The 12,500-nt window shown below is 37.8% G+C and overlaps 1 pseudogene; it reads left to right on the top strand.

The window, feature by feature from the left end:
• The first annotated feature begins 1,716 nt into the window (after positions 1–1,716).
• On the top strand, positions 1,717–3,196 carry LOC137991687 (uncharacterized; annotated as a pseudogene).
• Positions 3,197–12,500: the final 9,304 nt, after the last annotated feature.

A 12,500-nucleotide genomic window follows, 5' to 3' on the forward strand; every position in this document is an offset into this window, starting at 1 on the left:
TCCAACATGGTTACGCAAAACACCCAACCTGTTTCCTGACGGTCCGCAGACAAGGGAGGTGTCACGTGTCTGTGACATCATCCCTCTCTCGACCCATGTGAGGTCATTGTTTGAATTTTGAATCTTTGTATTCAACACGGTTACCCAAAACACCCCAACCTGTTTCCTGAGGGTCCGTAGACAACGTGTGACGCGTTTGTGACGTCATCGTTTGAATTTTGATCGAAGAGAAGCTGCGATCTATTGACACAAGGATTGAAGAGCTGGCCAATGCTATCAATGCTTATGAAATGTACAGTTACCAATACAACTTAAAAATTGTAGGCCTACCCCAAGTCACTGAACAAGAATCGGCAGAAACAACAACCACACTTTGTTTGAATCTTTTTGAAGCTATGGCTGTCTGCGGAATTATTTTAGCCAGCATAGATATCGCCCACAGAGTACCAACAAGACGAAGATAATAATAATAATAGGTATTTATATAGCGCTCATGTCCTATGTTCAAGGCGCTTAGATCAAGATCAGACAAAGGTGTGACGAAGGAAGCCATCAGGCCAAGTCCTGTTATTTGCAAGGTCACATGTATCGCGAAGGAGATGGTAATTGCAAAAAGGAAGGAAGTAGCAAACGTAAAGTACAGAGATATTGGTTTGCATTCAGATGATACTATTAATCTTTTGGCAGTGTACGAACATGTAACACCGGGATTACAAGAGCTACTCTTTCAAGCAAAGAAATTCCAGCCCAGCTAAAAGTAGGAATTTTTTTGGGATAAGGCTCCACAACCTTCCTCCGAGCTACCAGTGAATCCCGAACAATCAAGCTGAGAAGCAGGTGTTTCACTACACGAGTAACAAGACAAGTTTCATTTTTAATTTATGCTATTGAATCCTGAGAAAATGTTCTGAGTGATAAGTTGTAATTTATTTAAGGAATTGCCGTATCATAACTTATATATACCAACCTGCCACAGCCAATTCAACAACAGTTTAACTAATAATCTGGCGACTAAGAAAATTCTTGATAATCTACCTAGGGTATATGATTTGGATCTCTTCAAACTAAATTTAAATTTAAACAGAGATACTGATAATCATTTCTTAAATAATCAAATTCGATGCAACTATTATTCACCTTGTAAATTATCTGATTTAAAAAACCGTATATCGGATTCTTGCTTATCTTTTCTCCATAATAATACACGGAGCTTAAAAAGAAATCAAGAAATTTACCAAACCATCTACTCCATGAATTAAATTTTAAATTCAGTGTAATAGGCCTTTCTGAAACATGAAATACTAATGTAGACCAGAGAGCTCGCTTGCCTTTAATCCTAACATACCAGGATATAATTTGAATACGTTCTGACACTGTTATCGGCTGAAGGTGTTGGAATGTACATAAAAGAGGAAATTAACTATACAATAGTTGAGAGAACCTCTAACAAATCTTTTCTCAAGCGCTATGGATTGAATTCCAATTCCCAAAGCATTTCTTCGTGACCTAAATCAAATTGATTGGGAGAATTCAATTAATGAAAACAATGTAGAAAAATCATTTTCTTCCCTCTTTAACAAGACTAACAAAATAGTAAACAAACATGCACCTCTTAAAACATAGTTAGTGGAGGGGAAATGGTTAGGAAACCTGGCGAACATCAAAGGCAGAGGTTATTGTTTAGATTTTGAGGTTGATACGGGCAGTCACATGACAATGACTGTGCAATCATTCAAGCAGCATTCCAAAACAACATGGCGGAATATAGCGACCAATTTCTTTTTGGAGACAGATGACAATGTCGAAGAATATTTCAAAGCTGTGACTGAGGTGAGTGTAGGAACCCGCTTTTATTCTAATATACAGCAAAGATCTCAGAGTTTGTGATCAGATCGGTTGTCCTCACCGCGAAACACTGGACTAAAGATAACTCAACTTATATAAGCTATACTTGTCTCGAAATATCACTAGAAGACTGGCCATTTGAGAGACATGAATTAAGCTTAAACATAGTGATGTTCTATAATTGACTCTCCATGATTTATTTTTGGCGTGCTACAGTCTGCATTAACATCTACGAACGAATCTATTTTTCTTCTTTTCACCAGGTAGAAGACAAAGAGATCTCGTGTCCATTCTGTTCAAAGAAATACAAAAGTGTTGGTGGTTTAAAACGACATGTTACTTGTAAGCATAAAGATGAAAGGGAGAACGGTCCAGAGACTGATGAAGGCGAAGAAAGCAAATTTACAAACGAATTACTTGCAAAGATGGTCGAGAAAGTCAAACGCTGTTTGATTAACAACAAGGTCTTCTTCAAGTACATCACAGAACAGCTCAGTGCTTATCAATTCACAAACTTATCACAAGAATCAATGGAATTCGCTGAATTGCAAAAGATGTTTAAACAGTTGATGAAAAAAAAAGACCAGGAGAAATTCTACACGATGTTCTATTCCACTGTACCATTGAATTCAACAAAATACTTTACTGGACTGGCTAGGAATGCTGCCACACTGTTATCAACTAAAGTAGCCGATATTATGCCAGTGTATAGTAAGGAGAAGTCTGTTGTTCCTGTCAAGGACTTTGAGATTAAGCTAAGTGATAAAGAAATGGCAGGTTTGCAGTATGTTGGAGGATATGTGTTTCACAAATTATACAACAAACAGACAATCAAAACTGTGTGAATCAACAGCAAGCCAGTAGTCTATTGCTGTTTTAAAAGCTGGCAAAGAGCGAGAGCATATAATGACAGAAAATCATAAGCTTACTTCATCACTTAACCGTGGAGGGCTTTGGGGAATCACAACACCTGCACAAACTATTTATTAGGACTGAAAAGTACTTTAGATTTTTAACTTCCAACTATCCTGTAACAGGGATTGACATTAATGAGATAAGGTCAAAATCAACTAATGATAGTGAAGTTGTAACAGCTTTCAACTGTATAAAGGCAAACTCAGAACTTAAAGTAAACGATAGAGTGGCCAAGGATGTGCTACAGAACATTATCCACTTGTACATCAGAGTCCGGTCATTTTCATTTGCTCAAGATGTTGGTCAGAAGTATAAATTACAGATGAAACTAGTCAAGGAGAAGGCATTAAGAAAACAAATAAGCCAAGCAAGCAAAGATTCAAAGATTCTAAGATTCGATAGCCTTAGAAAAATCTTTACTTGCTGTCAGAAATAATATAAGTAGTGATATAAATGATTATTATTTGTGACCCTCCATACGAAAACACGTCTTATGAAACATGGCAATTTGGGTGAAACAGGGTTTCAAAAGGGTTTCCAAAGCGTTTCAAACCCCTTGAAACTGGGTTTCTGAAGGGTTTCCAAAGCGTTTCTAATGAGTTTCTAAAGCGTTTCCAAAGGGTTTCAAACCCCTTGAAACTGGGTTTCTAAAGGGTTTCCAAAGGGCTTTTCAAAAGCGTTAGCAACGGGTTTCCCATCCTATGAAAGCTTTGAACCTCTTAACGACACGTTGCTTGTAGTGTAGCGTGATAGAGCAACGCGTTATTTCAGCCAAGTTTATTAAATTTTAATAATTAATAATAATTTATTTACTTATAACGCTTAAGTATCAATTTACATTTTCACCTGCGCGGAACTAAATCCATTAAAAAACCTAATTACAACTATACAATTACTAATAACTAATTACTCATAACAATTAAAATTATATGAAATATAAATTTTGCTATTAATTGCTTCCCAGTTAGCATGGGCTTAAAAACTTTTCTGTTTTAAAAAGTTACTGAGGTCGGTACAATGAACTGTTCACTCATGCGAAAACCTTTCCTCAAGTACTCACGGCCGTTGACCGCCACTGCATCACGTCACGATCAACAAAATATTTTGACGTTCACCGAAATGCTCCTCCGTTAAACTGACGAAACTGCTTGTTAGAATGATGTTTAAATGCTCCTTGATAATCATTTCACGTTAATTTACCTTTTGAACGACTTATGTTTGTACCCTTTGCGACACTTGCGCATTTGTTATAATAACCTTAAGAAAAATTGAACGGAAGTTACGAAGAAGTGATAATTATTGTTCGAACGACCAATGAGCATATATAGTACCGGGATGACTGACATGGAACAATTGATAAACAGCTAATAACAGCGAACAAAGAATTTCGTAGAGTATTGAACTTTCAGTTGACGACTGTTATACCGGAAGGTCGACAAAACTGACCCAAATTCAAGTTACAGTAATCACTTGCTTGCTGTGTACTTGTTTGTCGCATTTTGTCTGCATTATTTTTGACGTCTAAAGATTAACGTACCTGTCCATATTCCATAGTCAGTTACCAGCTAAACTTCTTTGCATGAAATATATTCTGATGGCAAAACATGAGAAGCTGATGCAACCATTTGGTTTTCATGGTTTTCAGCTCTTTCAGTGTTCAAGCGTATGCATGTTTTTGGCACGTGAGTGGTAACACAATACTGTCACGGTTAAGAAGGTGAAAAACTATTTCTCCGGTGCTATTTGGGATAAATCGATGATTCAAACGGTGAAATGCCCTCTGCTTACAGATAGGAAGTTTAATCAAAGGTTCTACAACGCACTTTGCACTCTTAACTAGTTTTTCTGCCAGCGAAAGTTGTTTTCTTTCGGGGTCCATTCTGTCAATCTTATTGTCTTCTGAACCGTCATGGCTAGTAATGAAAAATAAATTTCTCCGGTTCTATTTGAGATAAATCAATGATTCAAACGGTGAAATGCTCTGCTTATAGATAGGAAGTTTAATCAAGGGTTATATGATGAGCTTTGCACTCTTAAATAGTTTTTCTACCAGCGAAATTTTTTTCTTTCAGCGTCCATTCCGTCAACTCTCATTGTTCCCAAGCGTCATGGCTAGATTTGGGATGAATCCATGATTCACACGGTGAAATGCTCTCTGTCAATAGACTGGAAGTTTAATCAATGACATGCTATTTAGGGGTAGACAGAAAGTTTATTGAAAGTTTCTATCACGCACTTTCGTAAAAAGGAAAGTCGCAGACTCCTTTGGAGTTCTTTAAAACTGTCACCAATGAACTGACTCGCCTCCCAACAAACTTATGAATGGAATCGGTGCGTGCGAGCATTTAACTTCTCAGCAACATGTTTCCTCTATTTTTAGGGAAATCTCTGAAAACAGCACTTGGCAAGAAAATTCTTCACTATTAACTACAAATTTGCATCAAACTGATATGTTTTGCCATTGCAGCATTTTTCTAGCTCTACCTTTCCTGCTGAATGAACACTGTTTTATTATTATTATTATTATTATTATTATTATTATTATTATTATTATTTTTACAATGCTGATCATTTTACATTGATAGCACAATGTTTTCTAAAAACACAAAAGCCTGTGAAGCGGGGTTAACAAAAGTCGACTTGTTTTATTGTTATTCAAGGATGTTTTGAGCGTTTGTGAGTTTTTTCTTTTGTCTTGTTTTTATTGTTTGTCTATAAAAGCGATCATCCAAGCGTGTGCGTTTTCACTATAAAAGTGAAACAACTCCACGGTTAAATAACTCATACCTGTATAGCTCATACGACAACAAACTCTTAGCAAACATCATGGGAAAAAACGACCAAGTTTTCATTCAGTGGGTTACAAAAGATAGATGGAATGGAGTAAAGCAGTGTGTCAAAAGGAAAGATGTAAAACCTTACGAAGAGTCGCTACGTTGCAGACAAGAGGTCAAATTGAAATGGGCCAGCCGTTGGTATACAGTCATAATGTGTGAGGATTGATCTCCTAAAAAGAGAAAAGGTAAGAAGATCCTTTACAACTTAATATATTTCTTAATCCAAAAATTGTTAACCCCTGAAATTAATGTTCTTAGGATCTCACGTATATTTTCTGTATTAAATTCTACAGCCAGCTCAAATCCATCGACTGAAGCGGCGGTCACTGATGAGGACATTCCACTTAGTGCTCATGTACTCAGGACGACAACTGGTGAAGCTGATCAGTATCAAAATTTCCTGCAAAAGCAGAGCCACATGCAAGAAAGTTGGGACAAGCGGAGGAGAAAAAGAATTGCCACAGCAAATCCAGCACCTGACCAGCCAACAGAGAAGGAAACCCCCCTATTGAGAGCAATCCCCGCCTTGCCAATGAAAACCACTACAATGGCTAAGGAGGTTCCAGTCGCAATGGTACCTGCATCACCAAGACGGGAAAAAACAGCTGAAAGAGAACTGCAGGAAGCCGAGAACTTAAAAAGAGGTACTGAAAAAGGAAAAGGCGAGTGTCCAGATTATGAGAGAAGAGTACACGAAACGACTAGCTGATCTTCGACATGGAGAGCAACAGGCAAATTCCACTGCAAATATCAAGAAGGTAACTTGCCTAGATTACTTGACTTTAAATTCGCAGCATTGGTAGTAAGCACCAAACTTTTCAAATTTATCCCAACGACTGACTTATCTTGCGATACTAAAATTTCTTAGATTTTATCCCGGGGCTTCCATTGCCTGAACATGAATAGTGTTTTTACTTAGAAGTTAGGTTATGAACTCGAGATTTCTATCACGCATGGAAAATCGAGAGTGAGTAATTAATTTTTTTAGTATAAAACTACTAGTTGTTCAAAATTGATCCAAATCCTCTTCACAGACACTTCAAAAGCGTGAAGCGGCCGTAATGTTCAATCAATTTGACAGTTATTTGAGTGAAATATGGCATGAATTTTTTTCGCTCCTTAAAAATAATTTAGTTTTTAGAATTCTACTTTCTCCTAGCTCTAAAAGACAACAGTACGGTTAAATGTTAACCAGTGAAATTTAATATTTGCTTAGATGTAGTTTCAAGAAACAGTTTCTGAACATTAGTTCATTGGAACATTGGAATTGATATTTTTGAATCAAATTTGTTTAACATTTTAGGTTCTGGCAGCCATGCAGACTAGCCTGGCAACATTTTCCTCTATGATGTCGGAACAGTTTGCTGCGCTGACAAAAAGCGTCGGAGAAATTCAGCAGCGCTTGATAAACCTTGAGGAGAATATGACCCTCAGTTCAATGGTAAGAATAACTGCTTTTAGTTTATTGTTAGCCCCTTCCCGGCATTCAGTTAGTTGGGGCGCAGGGTGAAAATGGCGAGTGAAAAAAATAGGGCAGAAGCACGGAGAGAGAAACACTGTGTCCCAAGGTTAGGTTTTTTTAGGAGTATTAGTTTACATTAGAGAGTCAAATGACTTTGAATTGATCTGGCTTTAGCTTGATTGCATTGTTGATTAGTTTGAGTCGCGACAGATAGCTCAGTCTTTATCGGGTCGAATATTGTGTTTGTTTGTAGAAGTATATACGTTTACAAATAACATTTTAGGCTTAAACATTACCAGATAATGTGAAAATATTTAGCACGTAATAATGTAAATATTTTTGTGAGTAAACGGCGCGCTGTCACGCAACGTAACAAATCGTAGTTTATACAGGTGACCTCTTTTTTGGCATGGACTTCGAGATGACATATCTGTCTGTAAAACCTCGGTTGTTGATGAAAAATGTTCATTTCAGCAATAGACAGATGTTGAAATCATTTAAAGTACATATATTAAAGTGACGGCATCAAGTGTACTTATAAATTGATTACTACTAGTTAATTGTTTTCTGTTGCAGTTTTCTCTAACTGAAAGTGCAGAAGCACTCCGAACTCAGGGTCCACCAACTTTCCCAGCAGATGACAGCAGTGCAGTTCGTCAGCCTTCATTTGGAGATCTCAGCAATTCCAGTGGCCTTACTCAGTCATTCACGCCTCCTCCGTGTCAGTCCACGCCCCGACAAGCTCTTGGGGATGAAAAAGCGTCCGAACCAATCACTCCAGAACTGCTTCTAAGTTACGGCATCCCACACCATCTTGTCGGCGAAACGATGCAGGCAATCCAACAAAGCGACAAGCGTCACCTTCTGGCTCTCAAGCTGTTGCAGCTGCTATTTACCAAAGAAGAACTCTCAACATCCAACTGCACGGGCAACTTTGGTAAACAACAACTGGATGGAATTCGATTGGAACTAATGAAACGTAAGTGTCATTTTATCAGTTCTTTATTTTTCGCGCGGTCAGGTGTTCTTTTTTTTTTCGTGGTGGCAGAGGAAAGGAACGCATTTTTTGCCTCTCTTCTACCACCACGAAAAAAAAGAACACCTGATCGTAGCTTATTCCTTATACTACACACAAGGTGAAAGCTGTAGGCTGTGAAAAGTTCCTCTTTTCATTGGGTTCGTTACGCAGCTAAAATTAACGGCGGTTTTCAAATAAATTTACATTTGAACTATTTCGAGCTCGCATGGAAAACAAGAAAATGTTCGAAATAGCGGGAGTTCGAAATAACGGGGAATTCGAAATAACTGAGTTCGATTTAGCCGGGTCCAATTGTAGTGGGCCATGCGCATCAAGTTTCTAGTTTGTTATTTCTTGACTAATGCAAAGTTTTCTCGATTTTATCCCAGGATTGACACTGCATGTTTTTCCGGTTGAAGTCTGTCAAGTTGCAAGGGTGTGGAATAACATAGGTATAAAGATCAATAAGAGGTGTCGTTTTCTCAAAAATAAGAACAATCATGTAGACAATTCGCAAGAACCAGCGAACGTACAACTTTAATACTTCACAGTCCAGTGGAACTATTGTAATTGAATAGGAATTTATTTAGGATAACTTCAGCATATTTGTGTAATAAACAAGTATTTTAGAATAATAAAGGCAATTTGCGTTTCACAAGGTTGTTGTTTTCTTGTTTGCTGATGCCGTCTCGAGACTTACTAACAGGGAGAAAATGGGGGTGTAAACAGTAAAACAAAACGCTAATTATACAATTTGAACTGGAAAAGTGCACGCAATGTTTCATCAAAGCACCAGGAAAAAAACTGAACATGGTGACACGCCATGTTGCAGCGTTTAGCCGCTATAGGTAGACATCAATTATTTGTGAAGTAATATTTGAAAACGTTACCAAAGGAGAGTACCGGTAAGCGTGCAATATGTTAGGTCTTTTTTTTTGCCGAGTTGTTTGCGTAAGAAGTGTATGCATCACTAATTAATTGATGACATCACACTTAAAACGAGCGCGCGCTTTCTTTCTGGTTCATTTCGATTTAAAATTTCCGAACCGCATAGAACAGAGGCCAAAATCAATATGGAGAGGACAAAAACAATATGGAGATAAAAGCTTACTAGTCTTACTCTAAGTATTACCACGTCTCAACCAATGGGATAAGACTATTTCGAGACACCTTTTGCCGCGGTAATCTTACCGAAAACAATCCAATCACCGTCACGCGCTGTGGTAACATTACTGCCATCAGGTAATGTTACTTGTAAGGGTGCCGATTATTTTGCGAAGTCTTTGAAAACGGGCAAAAGAAATTCACAGAGCTCTCGAATGTCAATGAACCGAGATGTATTTCCAACAGAAAAGCGAAATTTTTGCAAAGAGGCTTCGAAAGTTTTTTGTGAAATCGGCACTTAGCTAAAACCGGTTCAAGTGATCCTTGACATCGATCATGTAATGAATACCATACGATCAGACAGCTTCATAATTCCATCATGATGGTACCAAAATAGCATTAAATAACACATGAAATTTCGAGTGTAAAATAAATCTCTTCCCCTTTCCCTTGAAATTTCTATCATAGAAGCAACGCAATTTATTCAGTTGACAACCTCTAATAATCTTCCAAAACCTACGCAATGGAACGTTTCATGAAAACAGGGAAATATTATTACTTAGAAAGCGCGCCAAATCCATCAGCAACCCGCCATTTTCGTGGAGGGTTTTAAAATCGAACAAAAATACGTGAAAATTTGCTGGACTCTTTCTAACACGATCGACACGGCAACATTTTTTATCGAAAAGAATATTTACGGTCTTTTTGCCCCGGCTTTTTATCCAGGACTTTAAGTATTTGCGAAAGCATTTTTCCGGTTTTTAACTTTAGGGGCTCATATCAAGTATAATTTGAAGGCAAAAATTATCGACACCATATAAATACGTTACTTTCGGCCTTTGTAATTAAACCTACACCGATTGTAATTGCGAAAGCTTGAGTTAAATTGCACTACTTACCAAAATCGGGTCAAATGTCCACCGGCACACAGCATTGATTCGATGACCGAAAGCCCTGAAAAAATTACCTTTTTGCCAAGTCACGCTTTTACGATTTATTGGAATCGTAATAACTTGCCACTGACATGTTTCCGACCAGAAAACAGTAGTCCAATAAATAGTGGCAAACCTCATGAATTCCATGACGCAAAGTTCCTTTAACCAAGTTCCATATATAACAAAACTCAAGTAACGTTACTGTCACACATTCTTCTCATTGGACGCTTGGTGGTAAGGTTACTTCGCGATACTCCATGCCTTGTTCAGTCGCACGCACTCTTTTCAGATAAAAATTTTAAAACATCCAAGCAATCTTGGTCAATCAGTGAGCGATCGGCTTTGAAACGCTGTTTTATCTCCTTTAAAATACAGCATACGGCATGTGCGACATCAAAATATCTGTGAGAAAACAGATCCGGTATTCCTCTTAGTGGACCATGCGACGAGTTTCAATTATCGATCAGTGCACCTTTTATTCTTGCAAGTATCAAGAGCACTAAAAAGTGGGAGAGCATCTGATTTGATCATGTTCTACCTCGCAAACTTTTTAATTTTCTGGCTTCATCACATGTTTTTCGATTTTCGTTTTCCTAATTGCTAGTATACGGAAGATTTTCAATGCGTGAAAAAAGGGACGTTTCGTAAAAAGCTTAGTAGAATACGGAAAAGGTAACATTAGTGCTTCCTCAAATACAATGTTTTTCAAAGTAACATTACCAAAACTAGAATGACCCTTTGTTGACTCTTCAACATAATACCAGAGTTTCTAATTCACAGAACACCTCAACTGCTCATTTGTAGTTGAGTTTTTTTCCGATACTTTCTACAGTATTTACGTTTAGCATCCGAAATTATAGCTCATAAAATGTTAAGGCAAACACTGAGAGTCCCAATTCCGACTGAACTTTTGAGTACTGGCCGTAATCGGTGCGCAAACATTTGACTCGTGGCTCATATAATATACACTAAGCGATGTTTCTATTTTACACGTTTTTATTTGCTTCTTCATTTCAGCTACTAAACATACTTTTTTAGAAATGTTTCATAAACATTTTTTTTAATACGTATTTGGGGAGTCTGTAGAGAGCGCTTAAAGTAGAAATCCAATTTGATCACATGATCTACCTTGCGAACTTAACCTGTGATCTATCGGGTGTACTTTTCAAAAAGGCACGCCAGGTTCTTTAGACAGGCGCGAAAGGTTATCGCGAACTTCGCAGTACACGTTTTTCGATTTTTGTATTCCAGACTTCTAGTATACGGATGGCAACCAAGGCTTGAAAAGAGGACCTTTTCGAAGAAAGCTTTGAATTCAAACAACGATAAGTCCTATTACTGTCGTGACGTTTTCTGATATGAAGTCCTAAACTAACTTCACTAAAAATGCAATGACCGTTGATAACAAGTTAAGCCGATTAAAATCTCCAACAAACTCAACGGTGTTAAAGTACCTAATAACCTTTATTAGTGTCAACAATTAATTTGCATTTTTTTCCAGTAGGTGACCGATCTTGGCCCTTCTTGTGGCTTTTCAGCACTTAAAATTGGCCTCAGCAATATGAGCGACTTCTATGACTATGAACTGTATCGCACATTTCTCAGTAACATTACTGACACCTGAAGTCCCTTTTCCGCTTTCAAGAATGGAAATTATAATAGACATCTACACGCAAATTTGGTTCTTGGAGAATTAAAAAAAAATTGCCAACTCCTGTCACACGTAATAAAGTTGCTATTAAAGGTAGGCTGTATTCCAAGCATGCCTCTATTGAAATTGCAGACACAAGCATTTTACGCCGGAAAAGCTACAACCACCTAACAGCAAAATCAGCCTTTCTTGAGGCCTTACTGGCTCATACGCGAGAACATTCTTTTGGTTATGCTGCTAATATCTTCCGAACTACCTTAAGGGAGGCAATTGTACAGGGGAAAGACATGAAAAAAAACCACACTTTCAGTAACTTTGGTTATGATTGTTTTTTGGTGCGTTAAGAGAGTAATGTTACCGACTGAATAACCTAATCCTAGTTGCAAATTTGTTGGTCCGTGTAAGACGCACGTCATTTCTCAGTAACATTACTGACACCTTAAGTCCCTTTTCCGCTTTAATCAATGCAAATTTGGTTCTCGGAGAAACAAATAAATCTTGTCATTCGCTGTCACACGTAATAAAGTTGCTAATTTAAGCTATACTCCAAGCATGCCTCCGTTCAAAATTCCAGACACAAGCGTTTTAAGAAATGCTAACCATCTAACAGCACAATCATCCTTTCTCGCGGCCTTACTGGCTCACACGCGATTCCCCACACGAGGTACTTAAAGTGGTCTCGAGAAAGGCTGATTTTGCTGTTAGGTGGTTTTAGCTTTTCCGGCGTAAACGC

Source organism: Montipora foliosa, chromosome 2 (assembly GCF_036669935.1).
Source record: "Montipora foliosa isolate CH-2021 chromosome 2, ASM3666993v2, whole genome shotgun sequence".
Taxonomy (NCBI): domain Eukaryota; kingdom Metazoa; phylum Cnidaria; class Anthozoa; order Scleractinia; family Acroporidae; genus Montipora; species Montipora foliosa.